General features: G+C 43.3%; 1 protein-coding gene across 3 annotated transcripts in view; it reads left to right on the top strand.

The window, feature by feature from the left end:
- The first annotated feature begins 5,211 nt into the window (after positions 1-5,211).
- The window catches only part of LOC110498118 (probable E3 ubiquitin-protein ligase RNF144A-A), a 71,096-nt gene continuing 55,304 nt past the window's right edge, over positions 5,212-21,003 (top strand). For 2 of the 3 annotated variants that reach the window (XM_036955098.1, XM_021574713.2), the window contains exon 1: positions 5,212-5,339. The gene's annotated coding sequence lies outside the window, so the exon portion shown is untranslated. Of the gene's footprint in view, positions 5,340-5,408; positions 5,987-21,003 lie in introns of those variants that run through there. The other variant, XM_036955096.1, reaches the window with a different exon arrangement.

The following is a 21,003-nucleotide window of genomic DNA, read 5'->3' as shown; positions in this document are numbered from 1 at the left end:
ATATTATATGTCGACTAAACTGGTCAAACTAAGTGCAGAATCAAGCTTTAGCATATTCTAAACGTGCAAAACAATCCTTGGCTCGAACAGACAACCCGACATTGTTTGGTCAGTCCTGGAAGAAAGAGAGAGCCGGACCCGACGCGCGCATGAAAGCACATGTATTTTCGCGCGACCCGAAGGTTTCAGCCCGCCAAAAGTCGAGGGAGCGCGTGATTCTCACAAAGACACTGAAAGGAGACACCGCGCTGAACAGATAGAAACTGTTCCCAGATCTGTAGCTGGTTGGGAAGGGTGTGGGCGATGACGTCAAAGTTGGCCCAACTTTCATGACGACAAGAGAGAGTTTGGGAGAATGGCTGCCCTGAGAGTTCTGCTTTACATACAGACATAATTTGAACGGTTTTAGAAACTTTAGAGTGTTTTCTATTCAATAATAATTATTATATGCATATATTAGAACTTTTTGACAGATTTTTTTTCTGTTTACTATGGGCACGCAATTCCTCCAAAAGGGGCAGTAGTCAGCCCTATCTTTAACAGGTTTTAAGCCATGTTTCAGTCAGGCCAATCACATCAAGATAATGATCCGTGATTAGTTCATTGACTATAACTGCCTTTGTAGTGAGGGATCTAACATTAAGTAGCCCTATTTTGAGATGTGAGGTATCACGATCTCTTTCAATAATGGCAGAAATGGAGGAGGTCTTTATCCTAGTGAGATTGCTAAGGCGAACACTGCCATGTTAAGTTTTGCCCAACCTAGGTCGAGGCACAGGCAAGGTCTCAATGGGGATAGCTGAGCTGACTACACTGACTGTGCTAGTGGCAGACTCCACTAAGCTGGCAGGCTGACTAACAGCCTGCTGTCTGGCCTGCACCCTATTTCATTGTGGAGCTAGAGCCCTGTCTATGTTGGTAGATAAGATGAGAGCACCCCTCCAGCTAGGATGGAGTCTGTCACTCCTCAGCAGGCCAGGCTTGGTCCCTGAAAGAGGGACAATTATCTACAAATTCTATATTTTGTGAGGGGCAGAAAACAGTTTTCAACCAGCGATTGAGTTGTGAGACTCTGCTGTAGAGGTCATCACTCCCCTTAACTGGGAGGGGGCCAGAGACAATTACTCGATGCTGACACATCTTTCTAGCTGAATTACACGCTGAAGCTATGTTGCGCTTGGTGACCTCTGGCTGTTTCATCCTAACATCGTTGGTGCCGACGTGGATAACAATATCTCTATACTCTCTAAACTCTCCAGTTTTAGCTTTAGCCAGCACCATCTTCAGATTAGATTTAACGTGGGTAGCCCTGTCCCCTGGAAACAGTGTATGATTGCTGGATGATTCGTTTTAAATCTAATACTGCGGGTAATGGAGTCGCCAGTGACTAGGGTTTTCAATTTGTCAGAGCTAATGGTGGGAAGCTTCGGCGTCTCAGATCCCGTAAGGAGAGGAGAAGAGACAAGAGAAGGAGAGGAGTAGAGACAAGAGAAGGAGATGAGTAGAGACAAGAGAAGGAGAGGCCTCAGACTCCGACTCAGTTGCTTAATGGGGAAAACCGGTTGAAAGTTTATTTCGGCTGAATGAATGACACCGGTTGAGCATTCCTACAGCATTCCTACAGCATTTCCTTCCAGAAGCCATGAGAAAGTTGTCCGGCTGCGGGGGACCGTGCGAGGGGATTTATTCTAACGTTCCTATCTGTACTTACTGGTGGCACAGACGCTGTTTCATCCTTTCCTACACTGAAATTACCCTTGCCTAACGATTGCGTCTGAAGCTGGGCTTGTAGCACAGCTATCCTCGCGGTAAGGCGATCGTTCTCCTGTATATTATGAGTACAGCGACTGCAATTAGAAGGCATCATGTTAAAGTTACTACTTAGCTTTGGCTGTTGGAGGTCCTGACGAACCATGTCCAGATAAAGCGTCCGGAGTGAAAAAGTTGAATGAAAAATAAGTTGAGTGAGGGAAAAACTAAAAACATAAACGGTAATTAAAAAGTAAAAAACGTAAAGTTGTCAGGTAGCAAAGTAAGGTTGGCAACAAAACGCACAGCAAGACTTAAGCAAGTCTGCAAGTTGTCACCGGAAATGACAAGCAGTGTATTCTCTATATATTGGTCCAAACACACCAAGACAGTCGTGAAGAGGGCACAACAAAGCCTATTCCCCCTCGGAAAACTAAAAAGATTTGGCATGGGTCCTGAGATCCTCAAAAGGTTCTACAGCTGCAACATCGAGAGCATCCTAATCGGTTGCATCACTGCCTGGTATGGCAATTGCTTGGCCTCCGACTGCAAGGCACTTCAGAGGGTAGTGCATAAGGCCCAGTACATCAATGGGGCAAAGCTGCCTGCCATCCAGGACCTCTACACCAGGCGGTGTCAGAGGAAGGCCCTTAAAATGGTCAAAGACCCCAGTCACCCCAGTCATAGACTGTTCTCTCTACTACCGCATGGCAAGCGGTACAGGAGTGCCAAGTCTAGGACAAAAAGGCTTCTCAACAGTTTTTACCCCCAAGCCATAAGACTCCTGAACTGGTAACCAAATGGTTACCCAGACTATTTGCATTGTGTTACCCCCCCAACCCCTCTTTTACACTGCTTCTACTCTGTTTATCTTATATGCATAGTCACTTTAACTATACATTAATGTACATACTACCTAAATTGGCCCGACCAACCAGTGCTCCCGCACATTGGCTACATGGGCTATTTGCATTGTGTCCCACCACCCCTCTTTTTACGCTTCTGTTACTATCTGTTCATCATATATGCAGTCACTTTAACGATACCTACATGTACATACTACCTCAATAAGCCTGACTAACAGGTGTCTGTATATAGCCTTGCTACTCTTTTTTCAAATGTCTTTTTACTGTTGTTTTATTTCTTTACTTACCTACACACACACACATACCTTTTTTTCTTATTTTTCCCCCGCACCATTGGTTAGAGCCTGTAAGTAAGCATTTCACTGTAAGGTCTACAGCTGTTGTATTCGGCGCACGTGACAAACAGCAAAAAGGAGACCATGTTTATATGCAGCTTTATTAGCACAATGATAATTTGTTTCTCCATTGTTTGCAAACTGGTATGTGACATATATTAATGCCTGGGGTGTATTCATTCTGCCAATTCTGTTTAAAACCTTTCTTAAACGGGAGCAAACGGAACGAAATGGGGATAAACAATTTATCCAATAGAAACTCTTGTTTGCAACTGTTGGACTAATGATTATACCCTAGATCAGCTAGATGCAGGCAAGATTGTGCAAGGCGGTATTGAATGTGTTAATGTCTGTCACCTTGATTACTCAAATTTCTCCCGAACTGTGCACCTACGTTGTAAACTTTCATTCATAAGCTAGGTTGTATTAACCTCACGATGGGTATAGGGAAAAATGTTGTATCATGTAGTAGCCTAAACCTATCGATGTTACATTGAGCTGGGTGAATGGAATATGAATTACATCTAATTTGCTATTAATAGAAATAAGGCCACGCTCATGGAATGAATTATCGTCCTCCCTCATCTTAAACAGCAGCGACCCCAGTCTGAGGTCCTGAGCAGGTTTTCATCAAGGAACTGTCTGTACTTTGTTCCGTTCATCTTTCCCTCGATCCTGACTAGTTTCCCAGTCCCTGCCGCTGAAAAACATTCCCACAGCGTGATGCTGCCACCACGCTTCACCGTAGTGATGGTGCCAGGTTTCCTCCAGATGTGACACTTGGCATTCAGGCCAAAGAGTTCAATCTTGGTTTCATCAGACCAGAGAATGTTGTTTAGGTGCTTTTTGGCAAACTCCAAGCAGGCTGTCATGTGCCTTTTATGGGGGAGTGGCGTCCATCTGACCATTCTACCATAAAGGCCTGATTGGTTGAGTGCTGCAGAGATGGTTGTCTTTCTGGAAGGTTCTCCCATATCCAGAGAGAAACTTTGGAACTCTGTTAGAGTGAGCATCTGGTTCTTGGTCACCTCCCTGACCAAGGTCCTTTCCCCCCGATTGCTCAGTTTAGCCGTGCGGCTAGCTCTAAGAAGAGTCTTGGTGGTTCCAAACTTCTTCCATTTAAGAATGATGGAGGCCGCTGTGTTCTTGGGGACCGTCAATGCTGCAGACATTATTTGGTACTCTTCCCCAGATCTGTGCTTCGACACAATCCTGTCTCAGATCTCTACGGACAATTCCTTCAACCTGGAAGCTTGGTTTTTGCTCTGACATGCTCTGTCAACTAAAATGGATTACACAACATCTCCACAGCATAATGTTGCCACCACCATGTTAGTAATCCATTTTAGAATAAGACTAACGTAACAAAATGTGGAAAATGTCAAGGGGTCTGAATACTTTCCGAATGCACTGTATAGGTGTGTGCATGAGTGAGTACATGTGTGCTAAGGTGCAGAGTCAGTGCAGGTGGTCAGTACAGTTCAAATGTTTACCAGTCTGATGGCCTGTAGATAGAAACGGTCTCTGAGCCTTTTGGTAGCTGTAAATGTGCAGTAAATGTGTAATGGGCTCACTCCAATCCCCACTCCAAAAAGGATTGTTCCCAGGAGCCCTATGACGAGGGGTTCCCTTGGATCTGACATAAATTCTATGTTTCCTACAGTATATTGTCATCATCTCGATCTTTGTCTCATTAGATCTGGAGATCGTCAATAGGCCAATAGTCAGTCCCCTGATAAAACATCTTATATAAAGCAGACTTATATGCCTACATATGTTGCTACTGAAGCTGAATATGTATCAAGTAAAGCCAACATAGAAAACACAGAAGAAAATGAAAGCTAATACATACGCCTTTCTTGGTAGTACTATTCTGACCTGTTTATTTGCCTGTGGTGCAAAGCTGTCAAACTTTGTGCTTTTCTACAGTAAACAATAATTTTCCATTTATTGATATTGGGCCATAATGTCAATAAACAAATGTACAATTGTGAAATGCATCTCCTTAATTACAAAGGAATTGAACACAGTTAATACATTTGTATAGACATGTAATAGGCCTATTGCCTTAAAGCTTTGTCTGTAATGGCATTAATATGAAATGTAATTTAGCCTTTGTCCTTGCTGAACTTGCATAATATAAATAGTTCATTTCCGACCAGGCCATTGATAAGTGCACATTTGATAGCGAATGTTCACTCATAGTACCCCGTACAGTAGGAGGCAGTAATACACATTATGGGTGTAAACTCCCAAAAAGCCTTAAAGAAGAAGAATAAGAAGAAGGCGGCGCATAACACAACAAAAACGTTCGCTGACAAATGGCGTCTCTCCAGTGCGTCGCGCGGAGCAGCTGATTTTCCCCGTGTAGTTGCTAGGCATTTTCAAGGTAGGCACATCACCTTGGGATATTTACAATGTTATGCAGATGTAAGCTCGGTTTGTGTCTTGTGAATCACCGGTTTCGAGGCGGGTGAAAGGGACGTTGCTTAGTTGCAAAGGAGTCCTCAGACATTTTCATGATTTCCTCATGCAGCTAACGTTACTGTAACGGTCATTCGATACTGCTTGTCAGCTGTGGTTTTAATTCGCCTGCTTTCGTTATCCACGTAGTCGTATTTATATTGCATTGAATATCCTCTTCGTTTATTTCCAGGTGATACATGGTCGAATGTTTTAGCGTCTTCGTTTTGGACGGATACGTTTAGAAGTCACTACCAAAAACAATCTGTAACCACGGGTGTAATCATTAGTCCAAACAGTTGCAAAACGGACTGAAACGAGAGTTTCTAGTTGACAAATTCAGGTTGGTCCCTCCCCGCTTCGTTCAGTTTGCTTCCCGTTAAGAAACGTTTTGCAACATAATAGGCGTAATGAATATACACCTATAACGATACTCTGTCTGTCACAATGCCTCTCGAGTAGCAGCAATCAGCCACCTACATTTTATCCAGTTGATAACCTTCTGAAGTTCTGCTTTCATCGCTCCTGAGGTTATTTTATAACCAAGAACACGGCGCTGTCACAAAACGCCAGGTAATTTGGTTTATTTCCAATATGTGCACCACCGAGTCGTTCACATTATAGTTCTGTCTGAGAACCTTAACACTAACTGCGTTTCCCATACAGTCGAGGCTACACTGTTGTTGTATATTGTTTTAAGCTGAGAAGGACAATTAGAACGGATTTGCTTTGTGAAATACAGGCTGATATTGTCAGCTGCCCTCCAGTCAGGTGCAAGATGTCACAATTTCAGATGAACCAAACCTCACTCTTTACATTGTACAGGTAGGCTGCTGTGACACTTTTTGGTGCAGGAAAATAGTGTTGCGGCCTACTGTAGGCTTTTTGTTACAATATTAGGCCTACTGAAAATTACATGAGGCATTATAGGAGGGTGCCAACATGATTGGCTGTAGTTCTGGAATTACCTGTTGTCAGTAGCAAGCTGTTTTGCATTTTGTCGTTTTCATGTCTAGTTGATACTCCAGAGTTCTCCAAATTGTTTTGCCAAGACTATATGTTCATCAACTCAGGTGTACAACAGTGTTGATTTCATGAACTGCTGCTATTTGTGTTGCTGACACTGCAACCACATTATCATTATTCAAGAACAGTGGCTCTTCAGCAACCATGGGACTGATGCAGTGCTGATGTCAGATAGGCTGCTAGTTTTAATGTTGGATATATGATGTACAGCAAGGTGACACCCTGAAACATTGAGAGTTGATTATTCCCTTAGGCTACTGTTCTAGTGAGTAATCAACCAGAATAAGGGAAATGTAAGCGCTATGTAGTGATACTATACATATGAATATCAAAGGTTCCTGGTAATGTGAATCCATGACATTTATCAAGGAAAACATATTGCAACAAAACAAAAGATGATACACCATATAATACATGAGTACATCTCAATATTCATTTCAACCTGTTTGGACTGGTTGACTGCTCTCTCTCTGAGCTCTTAAATGTCATATGGTACCTTGCCATGGCATTTCCATTTGAAGCAGCCTCCCCCCAGGTAAAGTTTAGGCCTAGACATGAACAAAGAGCATGTCTGCACAGTCACCGTCAAAGCTGAGGACCCTTGTAGTGATGCATACATACCCATTCTCTGTCGCATCACCACTTACTCATCTTGCCCATACTGTACAATTTGAATCTGTTTTGCTGAACTACATGTGAGCTGTAATAGCGTGCTGGGAAGATCTCACACTTGAAAGGTGAATAGAGCCTGGCAGGCAGTCAGACAGGCATGCAGTAGGGATGGAGTTTCAAGGGATGAGGCAGGCATTATTCCCATTAGGGAACAAAATAAAACATATCCTACTCTAGCTATACATGGCCAAAAGATTGTTCTGTGAAAATCGGTTGCATTGAAATGAATTCACAGAGTGACAAGCCACTCTCAGGGGAAATGGACCTGGATTTGCATGAGGGGAAGAATGTTTTTCAATGGATGTGATGCTGGTAATGAGAGGCAGGCTGAGAACACAGTGTACCTGCCAGCCTCTTGGGAACACAATCCACATTACACTCCACAATCCCTCAGAACTGTGAGTCCTGCTCAAACATCCACCTGTACCATCAGAAAGCCCCAGTGAATAATACTGACTGACTGCAGCCTTGAGTATTTATTTTAATTTAAACAGGCATTGAATGTACCTGGGTGTAGGAGTGTGTATTGTGGTGGTGTCAAACACCACCATCCCCCTTTTCAGTAATAAATACTTTGGCATTTCGCAATGTGCCTCTAAGCATTTTGTTTTTTTGGGCGTGGCTTGGCATGTAACATGAACTGCTGTGGTTTTTAATGCTGCTATTGAATGAAAAGTTGCTTGGATTTGAGAAAGGAACCTCCTAATTAGTGGTCGACCGATTAATCAGAATGGCCGATTTAATTAGGGCCGATTTCAAGTTTTCATAACAATTGGAAATCGGTATTTTTGGGCTCTGATTTAGCCGATTTTAATTTTTTTACCTTTTGTGAATCCCAAACCCGCATGTGTAATCATTGCCTGAAACTAATTAGCATAACGCAACGGACATAAATATCCCTAGAAAATATTCCTATTCATGAAAATCACAAATTAAATATATTGAGACGCAGCTTATGTAACGGATGTGAAACTGCTAGCTTAGTTAGCAGTGTGCGCTAAATAGCGTTTCAATCGGTGACGTCACTTGCTCTGAGACCTTGAAGTAGTAGTTCCCCTTGCTCTGCAAGGGCCGCGGCTTTTGTGGAGCGATGGGTAACGATGCTTCGTGGGTGTCAGTTGTTGATGTGTGCAGAAGGTCCCTAGTTCGCGCCCGGGTATGGGCGAGGGGACGGTCTAAACTTGTACTGTTACATTGATGCTGTTGACCCGGATCACTGGTTGCTGCGGAAAAAGGAGGAAGGTCAAGAGGGGGTTGAGTGTAACAGATGTGAAACGGCTAGCTTAGTTAGCAGTGTGCGCTAAATAGCGTTTCAATCGGTGACGTCACTTGCTCTGAGACCTTGAAGTAGTAGTTCCCCTTGCTCTGCAGCCTTTTGTGGAGCGATGGGTAACGATGCTTCGTGGGTGCTTCGTGGGTGTCAGTTGTTGATGTGTGCAGAAGGTCCCTGGTTCGCACCCGGGTATGGGCGAGGGGACGGTCTAAAATTATACTGTTACACTTAGCCTTTTGTTAATCACCCTGTCATCTCAGATTTTCTAAATATGCTTTACAGCCAAAGCTAGACAAGCATTTGTGTAAGTTTATCGATAGCCTAGCATAGCATTATGCCTTGCTAGCAGCAGGCAACCTTGTCACGGAAATCAGAAAAGCAATCAAATTAAATCGTTTACCTTTGATGAACTTCAGATGTTTTCACTCACGAGACTCCCAGGTAGATAGCCAAAGTTCATTTTTTACCAGAAGAGTATTTTTGTAGGCGAAATAGCTCCATTTGTTCTTCACGTTTGGCTGAGAAATCGCCCGGAAATTGCGGTCAACACAACGCTGAAAAATATTCCAAATTAGCTCCATAATATCGACAGAAACATGGCAAACATTGTTTATAATCAATCCTCAAGGTGTTTTTCTAATATCTATTTGATAATATATACATCGGGACAATTCGTCTTTCAGTAGGACCGATTGGAGTAATGGCTACCTCTGTATTTTACGCGAGAATCTCTCTCGGAGCCACCATGTGACCACTTACGCAATGTGGCCGCCTACGGCTATTCTTCAACATAAATGCGTAAAACTACGTCACAATGCTGTAGACACCTTGGGGAATACGTAGAAAGCGTAAGCTCGTTGATAGTACATTCACAGCTGAATAGGGACTCATTGGAACGCAGTGCTTTCAAAACCTGGGGCACTTCCGGATTGGATTTTTCTCAGGCTTTCGCCTGCAACATCAGTTCTGTTATACGCACAGACAATATCTTTACAGTTTTGGAAACGTTAGTGTTTTCTATCCAAAGCTGTCAATTATATGCATATTCTAGCATCTTGTCCTGACAAAATATCCCATTTAAAACGGGAACTTTTTTTCCAAAAATGAAAATACTGCCCCCTAGTACCAACAGGTTTTAATATAAATATTTATTTTTATTTATTTGTTAAATATATATTTTTAATACCTTTTTATTTAACTAGGCAAGTCAGTTAAGAACACATTCTTATTTTCAATGACGGCCTAGGAACAGTGGGTTAACTGCCTTGTTCAGGGGCATAACGACAGAGTTTCACCTTGTCAGCTCGGGGGACCCAATCTTGCAACCTTACAGTTAACTAGTCCAACGCTCTAACCACCTGCCTCTCATTGCACTCCACGAGGAGCCTGCCTGTTACGCGAATGCATTAGAAGCCAAGGTAAGTTGCTAGCTAGCATTAAACTTATCTTATAAAAATCAATCAATCACTAGTTATAACTACACATGGTTGATGATATTACTTGTTTATCTAGCGTGTCCTGCGTTGCATATAATCGATGCAGCGCTGGGGGATGATTTAACAAAGCGCATTTGCGAAAAAAGCACAATCGTTGGACGACTGTACCTAACCATAAACACCAATGCCTTTCTTAAAATCAATACATAGAAGTATATATTTTTAAACCTGCATATTTAGCTAAAAGAAATCCAGGTTAGCAGGCAATATTAACCAGGTGAAATTGTGTCACTCCTCTTACGTTCATTGCACGCAGAGTCAGGGTATATGAAACAGTTTAGGCCGCCTGGCTCATTGTGAACTTATTTGCCAGAATTGTATGTAATTATGACAACATTGAAGGTTGTGCAATGTAACAAGAATATTTAGACTTAAGGATGCCACCCGTTAGATAAAATACAGAACGGTTCCGTTTTTCACTGAAATAATAAACATTTTGTTTTCGAAGTGATAGTTTCCAGATTCAACCATATTAATGACCAAAGGCTAATATTTCTGTGTGTTATGTTATAATTAAGTCTATGATTTGATAGAGCATTCTGACTGAGCGATGGTAGGCAGCAGCAGAATCGTATGCATTTATTTAAACAGCACTTTCGTGCGCTTTGCCAGCAGCTCTTCGCAAGCACAGCGCTGTTTATGACTTCAAGCATAATGACTATCAGCCTAATGACTGGTGTAACCGATGTGAAATAGCTAGCTAGTTAGCGGGGTGCGCACTAATAGCGTTTCAAACGTCACTCGCTCTGAGACTTGGAGTAGTTATTCCCCTTGCACTGCAAGGGCTGCGCCTTTTATGGAGCGATGGGTAACGCTGCTTCGAGTGTGGCTGTTGTCGATGTGTTCCTGGTTCGAGCCCAGGTAGGGGCGAGGAGAGGGACGGATGCTATACTGTTACACTGGCAATACTATAGTGCCTATAAGAACATCCAATAGTCAGAGGTATATGAAATACAAATGTTATAGAGCGAGAGAGAGTCCTATAAATACTATATTAACTACAACCTAAAACCTCTTACCTTGGAATATTGAAGTCTCATTTTAAAAGAAACCACCAACTTTCATATGTTCTCATGTTCTGAGCAAGGAACTCAAATGTTAGCTTTTTTTTTTTTTACATGGCACATATTGCACTTTTACTTCTCCAACTCTTTGTTTTTGCATTATTTCAACCAAATTGAACATGTTTCATTATTTATTTGAGGCTAAATTGATTTTATTGTTGTATTATATTAAATTAAAATAAGTGTTCATTCAGTATTGTGGTAATTGTCATTATTACAAATAAATACATGTAAAAAATCAGCCGATTTTTAAATCAGTATCGGCTTTTTTGGTCCTCCAATAATCGGTCTCAGCGTTGAAAAATCATAATTGGTCGACCTCTACTCCTAATGGTATTTTATTGAATGAAGGGATTCTTGGCTGCTGTACATTTAGGCTACTCAATCATAATGTATTGATCATTGTCACTAAATAAACATTAGGGCCAACTTTGCCATTTCCTCTGGTAGGCTAGTTCTATAAAGATATGCCATGTTGATGTTATACATGACTGGGCAATTCCAGCATGTTGAAATTGTTGGTAAGCTTATGCCATGCACTGCCCTACCCTAAGTCGTTTTTAAGGTTGCCACATTCGATCACAATGTAATCACACAAGTATGGAGGTGGGAGTAACTTAAAAACACTGCTCACGCCTTGACACCGTTAATCCTTGCTCACTTTGGCAGTTTGAAGTGACTCAAATATATATATTTTTTTTATCTGACTCAAATATGTTCTTTTTCCTACAGTCTAAACAGCCAAAAAGCACACAGAATCAGATATTGCAAGCAACATTTCACATTCGCAGATGGTTTGAAATCCGATACAAATGAGATTCCTGGCCATGTGACTTGTCTGAATGGTCAAATCTGATTTATTTAACCTCAAGTAGTTTTAGACTGTTATTTGGCATATCCTGTTTCTTGTTACTCTGACATTTTTGACAAGAACATGTGTAGCTAACTAGCTTTTTAATTATTTTTATTTATTTTTTTACAAATGAGTGAATGTGCTAGAAAGCCAAACAGCTAGCTAGATTGTTGTGGCTTGCCAAAAAGGAATTGTGATTTTGAACATTCAAAGCAACTGGTAAATGTCGTTGGCAGGCATTGTTGTCTCCTTAGCTTGCTACATAACTTCTGAGTGATAGGATGCATGAGCACCACCACCAATCAACCTACACCACTGTATACACACCTATCGTTACTATGACAACTAGCGTAGCCAGATCAGCAAAATGACTGCTGTCTGAACGACTTGGTCACTTCTAACTTTCTGTTTGGACAGTCAGTATTCCAAAACTGATTTGACCATTAAGGCCTGCAGTGTGAACAAGGCTTTAGAATGCAATGAATCTGTCTAGCGCCATTGAACTTGTTAAACATGACAAGTTACTCATGTAAGTAGCTCAGGCTGCTTGTGACTGCATGACCATGCCAGAAATGTAGCACCCATTCAGTTTAAACAGAAGCACTTACCCTGTTAATGAATGCCTACTCATTACCTTTTAAATCCAGTTAGGCTAGCTTCTCAGGGATGCGTATGTGACTCTCAAAGTCTGCGTTTTGCTGCATTGGAAATGTGGAGAAAATCTATTGTCACTCCTGGCTAGATGTTATAATAATTTGCAGTTACATGACTCTGTGGTGGGGTTAAAATTGTTTGTTCAAGTTGTATGAGGTTAGGTTACCTAATCGTTTTCAGTGTCATTCGCATTCAGCAGACTGCCGGGCCCAAGTGGTGGGGATCGTGGCGCGAGTCGGGAAACAAATGATTGAATGTTTGAATGGTTCCTGAAATGTTTATTGCTCCGAGGGACGCTTTGCCTAATGGCCAGCATCCAGCCCAACAATCATAACAGTATTTCGAGGCATCCCTAATGGTATTGTACTGTAATAACTTTTTTCGACAGAGCTCGCTCGCTCACAGAGCTCGCTCACAGAGCTCGCTCGACATTTTGGAGTGCATGGCTCCCTCGGCTGTAGCTTGCTCGTCAGACAGGTTAGCCTTTGTGAAGTCAAGCAAGACTCATGCAATGAATGCAGTAAATGTACCATGATCCACAAAAGACTAGCATCTCTAGGTTTGTGTTTTAAATAGAGAACATAGTGTGCAGTGCCATGAACACCCTCCAGGCCTAACTCTATAGCACATCGATAGTATGTTTACTCCCTGATCAAATTGTGCTCTGCAAAGGTTAAACATTAATCTCTGTCAATAAGCCTCGGGCTGGCCTGACAAACACTGCAGCAGTATAGTGTAAAGTAATAGTACCTCTTCAAATGGATACACGCTTTACACGTATGATCAGTAGAACTATAAACCCAGACCTTTAGAACATGATAGCCATATAGGCTTTGATTCTTGTGATTTGAGGCAAAAGGTCATAGGCCTGCAGCTCTGTAGGCTGGGTAATGATAAAGACCCATTAAGGGGTTCAGTGAACCTGTAGTGAGCAGCATACTGTACACTTATGTAATTTCACTGAAGAAAAGGGTGAAAATACTTTAAGTGCATGCATTAGTCATTAACTGGTCTTAAAGGCCATACTCGCTTCCTATTAAGCCAGTCCCCATGGTGTTTTGTCTCTCCTTTTTGACATGTTAAGTCGCATACCTTACTCGTTAGTGTTCCTTACCTTAAGTGGGTTCTTTACAGTAAGTGGGTTCTATCTAGTCTAGGGCCTCACTTTTCAGTGCTTCAAACAAAGCAGGACGTGAGTGTTTTCCTAGGTACACTACATGACCAAACGTTTGACGAGCAGGTGTCCACATACATCTCATTCCAAAATCATTGGCATTAATATGGAGTTGGTCTCCCCCCCTTTGTTGGGCTGTTTTTTCCCAAGATGACGTAGCAGTTCAGACATCTTGCCGTGTCCCGTGTATAGATCTTTTTTCTTCATGTATATTTATATTTTTTTAGCCTCAATTTCAACATACTCTCCTGCAAACCTGCCTCACCCAATGTGGTATGGATCTGCTATTTTCTATACTTTAGAACCGGAACCCCTAACAGAAGCTAGCCAGCTAGTAGTCAGTTAGCCACTGCTAGCGGTCATCAGCTAACCTTAGCCTGTCAACTGCCAGTCTTCCCAGCGCGATTCAACCCAGAGCATATCTGACTGCTTTTTCTCCACCAAATCTCCACATCTCGGGATTCCTACCGCAAGCTCTGAACCTTTTCACCTGGGTCATCGCAGCTAGCTAGCTACTATCCGAGCGGCTACTCCTGGCTAACGTCTCTGTCCCGACGCAAGCACCAGTAAGCCTGGAACTAGCCTCGTGCTAGGCCCATCTCCCGGCTAGCTGAAGTGGTCCATCAGCCACTCCTTGGGCTACAATACCTATTTTGCCAATTGGCCTGGACCCCTTTTATTGCCGACACGGAGACCCGCCGATCCATCACGACTGGTCTACCGACATAATCTGGCCGAGGGGGTTTCAACAGGCTCCTCCGTCGCGATGTCCCCTGAAGGCCCATCTGCTAGCCTGCTAGCCGCTAGAGCTAGCTAGCTGTCTAGAGCATATCGGACTGTTCGCTGAATAGGTCCATCAGCCAATTTCTTGGGCTACAATACCTATTTTGCCAATTGGCCTGGACCCCTTTTACTGCCGACACGGAGCCCTGCCGATCCATCACGACTGGTCTGCCGACATAACCGTCCGAGTGGGCTACAACTGACTCTTCCATCGTGACGTCCCCCTAAGGCCCTTCTGCTAGCCCCGGCCCGATAGCTGTCTGAATCGCTGTGTCTCCAGCTCGCCTAGTTACTCACTGGTCCCTATGATCACTCGGCTATGCATGCGTCTCCCTGATGTCAATATGCCTTGTCCATTGCAGTTTTGGTTAGTGATTGTCTTATTTCACTGAGCTTTTGTTCCACCTCTCACACATGCGGTGACCTCACCTGGTTTAAATGTTGTCTCTAGAGACAAAACCTCTCATTGTCACTCAATGCCTAGGTTTAGCTCCACTGTATTCCCATCCTACCATACCCTTGCCTGGACAGTATGCCTTGAATCTAGTCTTCTGCGCCCAGAAACGTGCTCCTTTTACTCTCTGTTCCGAACGCACTACACAACCAGTTCTTAAAGCCTTTAGCTGTACCCTTATCCTACTCTCTTCTGGTGATGTAGAGGTTAATCCAGGCCCTGCAGCGCCTAGCTCCACTCACATTTCCCAGGCGCTCTCATTTGTTGACTTCTGTAAATCAAAGTTTGTCACGTGCCCCAAATACAACAGGTAGACCTTACAGTGAAACGCTTACTTACAGGCTCTAACCAATAGTGCAAAAAAGGTATTAGGTGAACAATAGGTAAGTAAAGAAAAAAAAACAGTAAAAAGACAGGCTATATACAGTAGCTAGGATACATACAGACACCGGTTAGTCAGGCTGATTTGAAGTAGTATGTACATGTAGATATGGTTAAAGTGACTATGCAAATATGATGAACAGAGAGGAGCAGTAGCATAAGAGGGGTTGGTGGGTGGCGGGACACAATGCAGATAGCCCGGTTAGCCAATGTGCGGGAGCGCTGGTTGGTCGGCCCAATTGAGGTAGTAAGTACATTCATGTATAGTTAAAGTGACTATGCATATACGATAAACAGAGTAGAAGCAGTGTAAAAGAGGGGTTGGGGGGGTAACACAATGCAAATAGTCTGTTGAGGCCTTTTTGTCCTAGACTTGGCACTCCGGTAGTAGAGAGAACAGTCTGACTAGGGTGGCCTTCCTCTGACACCGCCTGGTGTAGAGGTCCTGGATGGCAGGCAGCTTAGACCCAGTGATGTACTGGGCCGTACACACTACCCTCTGTAGTACCTTGCTGTCAGAGGCTGAGCAATTTCCGTACCAGGCAGTGATGCAACCAGTCGGGGTGCTCTCGATGTTGCAGCTGTAGAACATTTTGAGGATCTCAGGACCCATGCCAAGTCTTTTTAGTTTCCTGAGGAGGAATAGGCTTTGTCGTGCCAACTTCACGACTGTCTTGGTGTGTTTGGACCATGATAGTTTGATGTGGACATCAAGGAACTTGAAGCTCTCAACCTGCTCCACTATAGCCCCGTCAATGAGAATGGTGCTCTGTCCTCCTTTTCCTGTAGTCCACAATCATCTCCTTAGTCTTGGTTACGTTGAGGGATAGGTTGTTATTCTGGCACCACACGGCCAGGTCTCTGACCTCCCTATAGGCTCGTTGTTTTCGGTGATCAGGCCTTCCACTGTTGTGTCATCTGCAAACTTAATGATGGTGTTGGAGTCGTGCCTGGCCATGCAGTCGTGGGTGAACAGGAAGTACAGGAGGGGACTGAGCACGCACCCCTGGGGAGCTCCAGTGTTGAGGATCAGCGTGGCAGATGTGTTGCTACATACCCACACCACCTGGGGCGGTCCGTCAGGGTGTCCAGGGTCCAGTTGCAGAGAGAGGTGTTTAGTCTCAGGATCCTTAGCTTGGTGATGAGCTTTGAGGGTACTATGGTGTTGAACGCTGAGCTGTCGTCAATGAAAAGCATTCTCTTACAAGTGTTCCTTTTGTCCAAGTGGGAAATGGCAGTGTGGAGTGCAATAGAGATGGCATCATCTGTGGATCTGTTTGGGCGGTATGAAAATTGGAGTGGGTTTAGGGTTTCTGGAATAATGGTGTTGACCTGAGCCATTACCAACCTTTCAATGCACATCATGGCTACGGACGTGAGTGCTACGCATCTGTAGTCATTTAAGCAGGTTGCCTTTGTGTTCTTGGGCACAGGGACTATGGTGGTCTGCTTGAAACATGTTGGTAATACAGTCTCAATCAGGGACATGTAACCTTAAAAGCCTTGGTTTCATGCATGTTAACATTAGAATCCTCCTCCCTAAGTTTGTTTTATTCACTGCTTTAGCACACTCTGCCAACCTGGATGTCCTAGCCTTGTCTGAATCCTGGCTTAGGAAGGCCACCAAAAATCCTGCAATTTCCATCCCTAACGAACATTTTCCAACAAGATAGAACTGCCAAAGGCGGTGGAGTTAGCCTGCAGAGTTCTGTCATACTATCTAGGTCTGTGCCCAAACAATTCAAGCTTCTACTTCTAAGAATCCACCTTTCCAGAAAGAAGTCTTTCACTGTTGCCGCTTGTTATAGACCACCTTTCGCCCCCAGCTGTGCCCTGGACACCATATGTGAATTGATTGCCCCCCATCGATCTTCAGAGCTCATACTGTTAGGTGACCTAACTGGGACATGCTTAACACCCCGGCCATCCTACAATCTAAGGTAGATCCCCTCATTCTCACACAAATTATCAATGAACCTACCAGGTACAACCCCATATCTGTAAACATGGGCACCCTCATAGATGTCATCCTGACCAACCTAACCTCTAAATACACTGCTGTTTTCAACCAGGATCTCAGCGATCACTGCCTCATTGCCAGCGTCCGTAATGGGTCTGCGGTCAGACCCACCTCATCACTGTCACACGCTCCCTAAAACACTTCAGTGAGCAGGCCTTTCTTATCGACCTGGTCCAGGTATCCTGGAAGGATATTGACCTCATTCCGTCAGAGGATGCCTGGTTGCTCTTTAAAAGTGCTTTCCTTGTCTTAAATAAGCATGCCCCATTTAAAAAAAAATGTAGAACCAGGAACAAATATAGCCCTTGGTTCACTCCAGACCTGACTGCCCTTGACCAGCATAAAAACATCCTGTGGTGTACTGCATTAGCATTGACTAGCCCCCACGATATGCAACTTTTCGTGGGAATTTAGGAACCAATATACACAGGCAGTTAGGAAAGCAAAGGCTAGCTTTTTCAAGCAGAAATTTGCATCCTGTAGCACAAACTCCCATTTCTCCTTCACACAAATCCAGATAGCTGATGTTGTGAAAGTTGCATAATCCGGACCCTGACAAATCAGCTGGGCTAGACAATCTGGACCCTCTATTTCTAAAATCATCCACCTCAATTGTTGCAACCCCTATTACTAGTCTGTTCAACCTCTTTGGTATCGTGTGAGATCCCCAAAGATTGGAAAGCTGCCGTGGTCATCGCCCTCCTCAAAGGGGGAGACACTCTAGACTAGAGGTCGACCGATTAATCGGAATGGCCGATTTAATTAGGGCCAATTTCAGGTTTTCATAACAATCGGAAATCGGTATTTTTGGGCGCCGATTTAAAAAAAAAAAAAAAAAAAAAAAAAAAAAAAATATATTTTTTTATATACCTTTATTTAACTTGGCAAGTCAGTTATGAACACATTCTTATTTTCAATGACCTAGGAACGGTGGGTTAACTGCCTCATTCAGGGGCAGAACGACAGATTTTCACCTTGTCAGCTCGGGGGATCCAATCTTGCAACCTTACAGTTAACTTGTCCAACACAATAACGACCCTCTCGTAACGACTCTCTCGTTGCACTCCACAAGGAGACTGACTGCCTGTTAGGCGAATGCAGTAAGCCAAGGTAAGTTGCTAGCTAGCATTTAACTTATCTGAAAAAACAATCAATCATAATCACTAGTTAATTACACATGGTTGATGATATTACTAGATATTATCTAGCGCGTCCTGCGTTGCATATAATCTGACTGAGCATACAAGTAAGCATTCATTCAAACAGCACTTTCGTGCGTTTTGCCAGCAGCTCTTTGTTGTGCGTCAAGCATTGCACTGTTTATGACTTCAAGCCTATCAACTCCCGAGATGAGGCTGGTGTAACCAAAGTGAAATGGCTAGCTAGTTAGCGCGCACTAATAGCGTTTCAAACGTCACTCGCTCTGAGCCTTCTAGTAGTTGTTCCCCTTGCTCTGCATGGGTAACTCTGCTTCGAGGGTGGCTGTTGTCGTTGTGTTGCTTGTTCGAGCCCAGGGAGGAGCGAGGAGAGGGACGGAAGCTATACTGTTGTTACTGGCAATACTAAAGTGCCTATAAGAACATCCAATAGTCAAAGGTTAATGAAATACAAATGGTATAGAGGGAAATAGTCCGAAATTCCTATAATAACTACAACCTAAAACTTCTTACCTGGGAATATTGAAGACTCATGTTGAAAGGAACCACCAGCTTTCATATGTTCTCATGTTCTGAGCAAGGAACTGAAACATTAGCTTTCTTACATAGCACATATTGCACTTTTACTTTTCCAACACTTTGTTTTTGCATAATTTAAACCAAATTGAACATGTTTCATTATTTACTTGAGGCTAAATTGATTTTATTGTTGTATTATATTAAGTTAAAATAAGTGTTCATTCAGTATTGTTGTAATTGTCATTATTACAAATAAATAAATACAAATCGGCCCATTAATCGGTATCAGCTTTTTTGGTCCTCCAATAATCGGTATCGGTGTTGAAAAATGATAATCGGTCGACCTCTACTCTAGACCTAAACTGTTACAGACCTATTTCGATCCTACCCTGCCTTTCTAAAGTCTTCGAAAGCCAAGTTAACAAACAGATCACCGACCATTTCGAATCCCACCGTACCTTCTCCGCTATGCAATCTGTTTTCCGAGCTGGTCATGGGTGCACCTCAGCCACACTCAATGTCCTAAATGATATCATAACCGCCATCGATAAAATACAATACTGTGCAGCCGTATTCATTGACCTGGCCAAGGCTTTCGACTCTGTCAATCACCACATTCTTATCGGCAGACTCGACAGCCTTGATTTCTCAAATGACTGCCTCGCCTGGTTCACCAACTACGTCTCTGAAAGAGTTCAGTGTGTCAAATCAGAGGGCCTGTTTTCCGGACCTCTGGCAGTCCTCTGATCGCTGCCCGCACCTGCCCGCCCATCCAGCATCGCTTCTCTGGATGGTTCTGACTTAGAATATGTGGACAACTACAAACACCCAGGTGTCTGGTTAGACCCTAAACTCTCCAAACTTCAATCCAAAATAAAATCTAGAATCGGCTTCCTGTTTTGTAACAAAGCATCTTTCACTGCCAAACACCCTTGTAAAACTGACTATCCTACCGATCCTTGACTTCGGCGTTTGTAATTTACAAAATAGCCTCCAACACTACTCAACACATTGGATGCAGTCCAGTGCGCTCCAGCAGGTATGTTTCACTGGTCACCACCAAAGCCAATTCCTCTTTTGGCCGCCTTTCCTTCCAGTTCTCTGCTGCCAATGACTGGAATGAATTGCAAAAATCACTAAAGCTGGAGACTCATACCTCCCTCACTTAAAGCATCAGCTGTGAGAGCAGCTCACAGATCACTGCACCTGTACATAGCCCATCTGTAAATAGCTCATCTGTAAATAGCCCATCCAACTACCTCATCCCCATATTGTTATTTATTTTATTGCTCCTTTGCACCCCAATATCCCTATTTGCACATTCATCTTCTGCACATCTATCACTCCAATGTTTAATTGCTAAATTGTAATTACTTCTCCACTACGGCCTATTTATTGCCTTTCCTCCCTAATCTTATTTGCACACACTGTATATACGTGTAACTCTGTTTCTCTCATTGCTTTGCTTTATCTTGGCCAGGTCACAGTTGTAAATGAGAACTTGTTCTCAACTGGCCTACCTGGTTAAATAAAGGTGAAATAAAAAATAAATATAACAGCCTCCACTCTTCTGGGAAGGCTTTCCACTAGATGTTGGAACATTGCTGGGGGATGTGCCCCCATTCAGTCACGAGCATTAGTGAGGTCGGGCACTGATGTTGGGCGATTAGGCTTGGCTTGCAGTCGGGACTCTGTGCAGGCCATTCAAGTTTTACCGCACCGATCTGGACAACTTATTTTTGTATGGACTTTGCTTTGTGCACAGGGGCATTGACATGATGAAACAGGAAAGCGTTGCCACAAAGTTGGAAGCACAGAATCATCTACAATGTTAGCGTATGTTGTAGCGTTTTAGATTTCCCTTCAGTGGAACCAAGGGGCCTAGCCCAAACCATGAAAAACAGCCCCAGACCATTATTCCTCCACTGAACTTTACAGTTAGCAGTAGGCATTGGGGCAGGTAGCGTTCTCCTGAAGTCTGCAACACCCAGATTCATCCGTTGGACTGCCAGATGGTGAAGCTTGATTCATCACTCCAAAGAATGCGTTTCCACTGCTCCAAAT

The sequence above is a fragment of the Oncorhynchus mykiss genome, chromosome 19 (assembly GCF_013265735.2).
Source record: "Oncorhynchus mykiss isolate Arlee chromosome 19, USDA_OmykA_1.1, whole genome shotgun sequence".
NCBI classification, from domain to species: Eukaryota; Metazoa; Chordata; class Actinopteri; order Salmoniformes; family Salmonidae; genus Oncorhynchus; species Oncorhynchus mykiss.
The sequence above is the reverse complement of the archived record's forward strand: the minus strand, read 5'-3'. Positions and strand labels throughout refer to the sequence as shown.